This window comes from Vicugna pacos, chromosome 11 (genome assembly GCF_048564905.1).
Source record: "Vicugna pacos chromosome 11, VicPac4, whole genome shotgun sequence".
Classification (NCBI taxonomy): Eukaryota; Metazoa; Chordata; class Mammalia; order Artiodactyla; family Camelidae; genus Vicugna; species Vicugna pacos.
In genome coordinates, this window is record NC_132997.1 from 2,595,506 (window position 1) to 2,603,710 (window position 8,205).

The 8,205-nt window shown below is 42.6% G+C and overlaps 1 long non-coding RNA gene across 1 annotated transcript in view; it reads right to left on the minus strand.

Moving 5' to 3' along the window:
* The window catches only part of LOC140699590 (uncharacterized), a 28,582-nt gene extending 20,594 nt beyond the window's left edge, over positions 1–7,988 (minus strand). The window contains exons 1-3 of the long non-coding RNA XR_012077797.1: positions 7,765–7,988; positions 5,100–5,214; positions 31–161 (exon numbers count right to left, since the gene is read on the minus strand). This is a non-coding gene — a long non-coding RNA (uncharacterized lncRNA). The remainder of the gene's footprint in view (positions 1–30; positions 162–5,099; positions 5,215–7,764) is intronic.
* Between the last annotated feature and the right edge of the window lie 217 nt (positions 7,989–8,205).

Genomic DNA, 8,205 nt, shown 5'->3' on the forward strand with positions numbered 1-8,205 from the left:
GGTAACAAGGAATAAAGACAAGTTACCCACATGTACAGCTATTTTGATTAAAATATCCACACAGAAAGCAAGTCACCCCCACGACTGCTGCCAGGAGGAGCATCTGAGTGTAATAGCCCAGCCAAGCAAAGTAGATTCCGAACTTCTCTCCTTAGAATTTCCTGCAGAAAGACAGAAGGAAGTTTCAGAAGACACAAATAATCACTCTGTAGCTTCATCCTCATGTTAATTTATTTTTTCTTTTTTGGGGGGCATAATTAGGTTTATTTATTTGTTTTTAAATGGAGGCATTGGGGATTGAACCCAGGACCTCATGCATGCTAGACATGCACTCTACCACTGAGCTATACGTCCCTCCATCATATTAATTTCTGATTCTAAATCAAGGGGGCCTTAAGTTTAAACCTCCGACTCAATTCACTCTTAAAACATATGCGTTTTCATAGCAGCCCCCAAATTCTACCGTGAAATAAGAAGTGTTTTATGTATCATAGAAATACAGATCACTGGCTCACCTGCTGAAGAGAGATAAATGAGAACAGAGCAAAGGAGGGGACGAGGCTGACTCCAGAGCAGATGCAGGGGATCATCACCACTCACTGGACAGTCTGGCACATTCAACAAATCCCCCCCAAAATCATTCTTAACAGGCTTGACACAAGTGGACATCAACAACTGGCTCAGTCATCTGCTCCTGCCTTATCTCGGGAAAGTCCCTGGAGCAAATGCATCGTAAACCACAGATAATAAGGAAATGGCTGATAATGATAACAACTGGGAGTGCAATGTCTGTCTGACAAAATATTTATAAAACTCATTGTGGGAATGGGAGAGGGCAGGAGGGATGTGACTGAGGAAGGCACTGCCCTGTATTCTTTGTATCTAGCACGTCTTTTGTTCCTAGGTTTTAAAACCTCTTCTCAGTTAATCTGGAGTAGATGGAACAGGCCAGGGAGGCAAGATTAGAAGAAAGGAGGCAGGGCATGAAGTGGTGCCAGGCTGATCCTAAAAGGGAGACCGACACAGACAGGCAGACACAGAGAGTTTAGGGATGAGGTGGAACAATGAGACGGCGGCTCAGGTGTTTCTTGCTTTTGCTGATAATTCCCTCAACTGGCTCACTGCTGACTCGGCAGTGCTGGGTAAAACCTGTGGATTTCCTCAGCTCTGAGTTCTCTCTGAGGCTTCCGGCTCAGTCTGGAGCTGAGATGAGTTCCGTGGGCTTAGCCTAAGGGGGACTCAGCTCTGAGAATAGCCTGGAATCCTGGAAAACTTCACGCAGGAATCCCTTGGGCTGGACCAGCACTCACAGGGCTGCTGTGAGACCAGCTCCATCATCAGAGACATGGGCGTGGACCATTCCATGGGGAAAAGGGCTGAGCCCGATGCCAAATCAGATAGGAGCGACAAAGTGTGTTCATTCTCATGTGACTGGGCTTTGTGGCCTGGATCACGGGTGGCAGGCTCAGGATGGTGTCTGGCAGAGAAAACCCTGGCAATGGGTTTGAGATGTCTTGGACTCTTTCTTGTTAAGCTTTTTGTAATACATTCTTATCAACTATCCATCCTGAAAATGCCAAATTCAAAACTGAAAGAATGTTAGAATTTGCCTGCTCTAACTGCCCAATGGTAAACACACCCTGCTACAGTTACAGAGCTGGTCAGGCAGCCTCTGCCTGGATATTTACAGTGACAGGGAATTCATTACTTCCAAAGGTTACAAGTCGGCAGGAAGGTCAGACAGAATTTTTGAACCTTAAACAGTTGTCTGCCTCCTAGTCCTTGCTGAAAGGCAAGGAATAATGAGGATCCCTTCAAATGTAGTTTTGCTGATTGTTATCTCTCTCTGTCAAAAGCACCCCAATTCTTAACATAAATTTTTCAAAATTCAGCTTTGATTTCTTTTTAGCAAAGTAATGCCATACATTTAATAAAGAGTCAAACAGTTCTCGAACACCGATTGTAAAAAGGAGCAGTTCCCAACAACTGCCCCATTTCCTGGCCAGAAAAAACCACGTTCAGCTCCTACTGCTGACTCTTGGAATACTTACTCCCTTTCTCTGACTAATATCCTTGTAACACAGCCTACTGACTTTTTCAGCTTTATGTATCACCTATTTAACTTTCTATTTTGGAAAATGAGGATTCAGATCTCTTGCAAACCCCATCTCATCTACATACCCAAATCTTTTTTCTTCCAACCTTTTCATACAATTACATTATAATTTTCATCAGTTCAGTATCCTTGCTTTACATTATTATTACTCTGTACAGACTATTCAAAGCTGTAGCAATTTGTGCTAGTCTTACCTTTTCTTCCCTACTTTGTTTTCCTGGAGTTAATAATTGTCTTGGTGGTTCATAGCTTAGATTTCTGTGCACTTAACAATTCAACCTCAGACCTTCTCTTAACGAACAACTTTCACAATACTTTCCAATACATTGTCTACAAATTTCATCTCCTTGAATAAATCTCTTCAGATCTCCTTCCACATGGATTAACGACATGCTAGTCTTGTCACAGAGCTCAAGGGGCCACTAGTGGGAAGTAACAAGGGAATACATGGACCAGGAGCAGGGAAAAGATCAACATAATTGCCTTAGCAATACATACTTAAAATAGTGGGAAAATTGTTTTCTTTACAAACACAAACACACACACAAACCCCAAAAGCCCATAAAGAATGATTAAAGAGCGGTCAAACCCATTGCCCTGCCTTCAAATTCTGTATAACATAAAACAAAAATAACAGAAGGAAGATATCATATAAATATGAATCTCAAGGGGGATTGGGTACACTCAGTGGCAGAGTGTGTGCTCAGCATGCATAAGGTCCTAGATTCAATCTTCAGTACCTCCATTAGAAAAAAAAATTAAAAAGAAAAAAAATTATCAATTTTAAATATTTACATATTAACAAATATCCTCCTTTAAAACTGTGTTCTAAAGGATAACCCGGGTTAAGGAGAAAGTGCCTCTTCGTGACTGATCCTGCTGATAATTGAGGGAGGAAATTAGAGTATGACCACATGAAATAAAATTCCTTATGAAATAATGATCCTGGGTGACAATCATTTTTGGCTGCTGTCATCACAAAAAAGAGAGTCAACTGTAATATTATGTACCTTATGACAGGAGTACAAAACTTCACATAACAAATATTTTTGCATAAAGCTGAACCTCAATCAGACCAAGCTTTTAGGGGAGGATTAAATCACTTAGCTAAAGCCAATACATAGGATGGAGAAACAAGTCTAACACCATAGGGGAGAATGAAATCAGCCAAACAGGAAACAGAGAAACCCCTCAGCAATTTCAAGGAAAATGAGAAACAGGAAAATTATAGATTAGAACGCACTTGAGAGATATGCTAGCTGCAATGCCTGAAGCTTGTCTGGATCTTGATTTCAACCCCAAAACTACTTAAAAGTGTATTCTTGTGACAAGCAGGGAATTATTTTGTAACCCTAAAAAAAAAGGAATATTCCAATTTTATTTGAAAGAGACCTTGTCATTTCACTAATGAAAGGTTAAGCTATGTAGGATTGTCTTCAAAATGACCCCGTAGTGGGGAAAGGGAGGAGATGGAGATGAAAGATGCAACAACAGTGACTCTGAGTTTATAATTCTGGAGCTGGGTGACTGATACAGGCAGGCTGGCTGTACTGTTCTCTCTATTTCTGTACATGTTTGAATCTTTCCATAAAATGTGAAACAACAAATAGACTTCAGTGTTTTTAAACCCTCACTTTGAAGGTTAAGAGGTTTGCCCAAGTAGGTGGGCAACTGCATGGGGCACTGAGAAAAGAAAGAACAGACACCTGGCTCCAGACCGACCTGGGGCTACCTTGACCCTCCTCTTCTCCTAACCATCCACAGCCAGCCCATAACTGAATCCTGTCAGCCCCACTCCCCAAACGCATTCCTCATTGGCTCCCACCATCTCTCATCTGGCCCAATCCAAGAGCCTCCTACCTGGCATCCCTGCTTCCTGGGTCCCTGCCATACATTCTCCACATTATCTTTGCAAAATGTGAGTGAGAGAAAATTACTTTAGTGCTTAAGCTATCATGACTGCTTCTCAGTGCGCTTAGAGTCTACACTCCTTTCCGCGCTCCTGATGCCCTTCTAAACCTCGCGTCTCATCACTCTCACCAGCGCTGGCTCCAGTATCTCCTCAAACCTGCTGAGCACATTTGTGCCTCAGGGCCAATGGACAAGCTGCCTCTATTCCATGGGTGACTTTTCCCAGATCTTCAAATTCCAGCCGCCTTATCGCCATCTCAGCTCACATGTAACCTACTCAAAGATAGCTTTCTTAACTCACTTCCCCCCAAGTCTCCCATCTCAACACTGTGTTATTCATTTCAATCTGACATTGTTTCCTTATTTGCCCGATTATTTTTGTTTTCTCGGTTGTCCTTGGCCTCCATCCCCCCAGCAGCCTTGCCCAAACAGCATAAGCTCCCGGGGAGCAGCCGGCACTGGTGCTCTGAGAAGACACATGCTGAGAGCGACATTACAATCACGTGGTGTAGTGAAACGGTGTCGAACAGCAGATACAGAAAAGCAGTGAGAATTTCTCTCTTATTTTATAATTTAAATGAAATATAACATTTACTCCTATTTAATGAAGAATTTGGTAGGTCTTTTTTCCCAGTTCCTAGGCAGCAACCGCTAAAGCCTTGAAATTTCCCAAGATAGGAGTGTCTTTGCTATTCATGGTGGAACCTTGGATGGCTTGTGTTCATGAGATGACTCAGGATGGGGAGTGGCCAGCCAGAGACACCAACCATGTGATTAGAAGAGTGGGGCTTTAAGCTTTGTGACAAGTGAGTGGCCACCAGGAGAGGAAGGGGCTCAAAGTTTAGGGCTAAGGAAAGGTTTGACTTACAGTTAGGGTTTGGGTTAGCCATGTAGGTAATGACCCAATAAATCATGGCTTTGAAATAAAGCCTGCAGTAAAAACTTGGGGCAACGAAGCTCAGAGCTCCTGTGAACTTCCTGGTTGTTAACACTCTTGGAGGACTGTCACACTCACATGCCATGAGGACAACCCTGAGCCCTTCCCACTGGAGTGCTCTCCACAACAGCTCACCTGATGAGACCTAAGGGCTGCTGCTTGTCTGTGCTTCGAGGAGGAGCCCATTCCCTGTACAGAAGGCCCTGATCGCTGGGGCAGCTGACGTCCTCTGACGGAGGCTGAAGTGGCACTGGGAATCAGAAGCAAACAGGTGAGTGTCACTGTCACAAAATGCTCACATGTTCTGTTGATAAAATTTGGTTCTAACACTTCGTGGTCATTTGTAAATAAGGGGCCCTCACTTGCCAGGAGGGATGGCGGTACCATATAATTTTTCATAATTCTCACCCAGGATTAATATTAACCCCTTGAGGGTCATTTGCAAACGTGATTGGAAAGGAACGCTTGGATGTCACAGTCCTGGGACCACCGTGGGTACCTGGTGAGAGTCTTGCAGATGCTTAATGTACTACAACTGGGCTAGTCTTCCACAGCAAAAATCTAGGCCACCCAAGTGCCCAAACTGCTGCAGTGGAGGGACACCTGATGGTCCAGCCCCCTCTTTGGGCACCCAGAGGAACCTGGACTCTGGCAGGTTAGGAGCAGGGTCAATTCTAAAACCCAGGCATTTTTGTCCCCACAATTCAGTAGTTATTCGGTGACAGCACATGGAATATAAACAACAAAGTAACTTGACATGATGTTATATATTTAGCTTACTCAAGAAACAAAGTTTAAATCCAGTCATTCTTCCCACCTGACCTACTTTCCTTTCTCTTGTACTAGCACCAGATTATTACCCACCCAGCCTTAACATGGGTCCTGACTCCACTTACCTCCCTCCCAAACACCGCATGAGATGATTCCTCAGCCTGGATGTGGGACCAGCAATTACAAGAAGCTTTAGTGGAAAAGAACTGGTTATGCACAGATGCCAACTAAACACTGTAGAATCCTGGTGTCCCGCATTAGTAATCATGACAGCTGTTTGCAAGTGTCCCCAAAGTTCATTTAAGACTCTCACTGCTAATTATGCTGGAACATAAATATGAAACATGTGGACTGCTGGGCTGGACTGCTAAGCTGGGTCTCTAATCCAGGAAGCTCAGTGTCTGCTCCCTGCACCCAGCTCCCTGTTCTGTTCATGCATGTGCATCAAGAAGCTGTTTAGTGTCCATTTTAATATCTTAAACAGTGCATTTCAATATTATCTTCATCCATATATACGTGTACCACACAGTAGTAATGATCAATCTTAGTATTTGCTTTCTTTGGTCTTAGAGAGTCAGATAAACAGATAGCAAAGATAACAAAGTCATAGAGGGCTATAATATAGTATTTCCTTTATTTCAATGACAGGATTTATTTAAAGAGCTTAGATATAACATCCTTGCATTTATGGCATCATTAAGCGTCTGAAGCTGTTACATTATAAAAACTTCATTTCTAGCGAGATGTTATCAGTTAGAGAAGCGCTCCTAAATTTGAGGGGTTGCTGTCATCTCAGACGGAGTCCCTAAAAAATGTCAGCAATCTGCAGTATTGCCATCATGACAAGAACCCAGACAGATGAAATTTGGAAAGCCTTGTGGCTTTCTAGTGCACAGACAGAAAATGGTATTTCAGAGGGAAAAGCCTGAATTACAGAAAGTGATAAATGAAATGGTCTAACATGCATTTCCCTTTCAAAGAACTAATACGTCTTTGGTCGATAATAACATCTGTCAGAAATTATGAAAAGAGCTGACAGATGCATAGTACTTAATATAAGCCAGGGCTGTTGTATCACTGACACAGATTCATTAATCCCCATAGCATCTCTACGAGGTTGGTACTACAATTATCCCCATTTTATTGGTGAGGAACTTGATAGACACAGAGGGTAAATGACATTTACAAGGTCGACAGCGGGAAACCAACACAGGTGTTCCAGCTTGAGTCTACGCTCTTGGCCACTTCTCTTTTTTTTTTTTTGGTGGTGGGGAGATAATAAGGTAATTCTGGTGGGGGGTGGGGAGGTAATTAGGGTTATATGTCTATTTTAGAGGACGTGATGGGGGCTGAACCCAGGACCTTATGCTTGCTAAGCATGCGCCCCATCACTTGAGCTGTGCCCTCCCCTCTAGAGTCTATGCTCTTAGGTTCTAATCCTCACTGTCCCACATGGTAACTGTGGGGGAAGTACAGTTCATTCATTCGCTCGTTAAACTCAGCCTTCCCGGTGCCTGAGATTCAGCAGTGAACAAGACAACATGCTTCCTGCCTTAAATGAGCTTGTCGCCTCCTGATATATTATCTTCATTTTACCCAGGAAGAAACAAGGTCAAGAAGATTAGCCTTTTCCTCTTAACACCGGAGGATACATGAGGTGCTTTATTTCAATTCTGCCATTTGACTTACACCATGGGGAGGGAAAGCTGCCTTGCAAATCCTGGAGCTCACAAACCTGTTAATCCTGAATTTTTTTTAACACTGTCTCTTACTTGATACTTGATCTGAGAAAGGATGAAGCAAACCTAAAAATGTTCTAAGAGAGCTTGTGGTTTATACAAGGTAACTAACCAGCCACTGTTTACTATCCTAACAGGAATCTGTAGGCATATTTCTTTTCTTTCTCTTTTTTCCTTTTTATGGGCAGCTTTTAAAAACCAAATCAAACCAACCAAACCAAATCACTGATAATTCAACAGCAGGTTCTAAATCACCCCCAAGACAGCAGCTAAACTCGGTTTAGACTTACAATGCGGTTTCTGGTGGTTGGATTGGAGAATGTATCTCTATGCTGAATATAAAAGTCATTGACGGAGCTCTTCTCAAATAGGGCAAAGAAAAGCTCTTGTTCCGGTTGTTGATACTTTCATCCATTTGGAGGACTTTCATAAAACATCTGAAGTTATCAAAGGCTGAGGACCGGGTTTTCAGATCATTGGGCTTCAGAGGCAATATTATGTGCAGTATCTCAGCTTATGTACAGAACACCTCCCACAGGGGATGTACTTTTGCAAATACAAGCTTGTCATCCAAAACCTATATTGGGAGAATGAAAACACAAACCGGGAAAGTATTTTCACATTTTTAGTACACAGATTTTTCTTACGTTGCTGGTAGTTAAAGCACTTGTGCAAACACACACATATGTCACACTGGTAAAAGTGAAGATATAATAAAAATAGATTTGCAA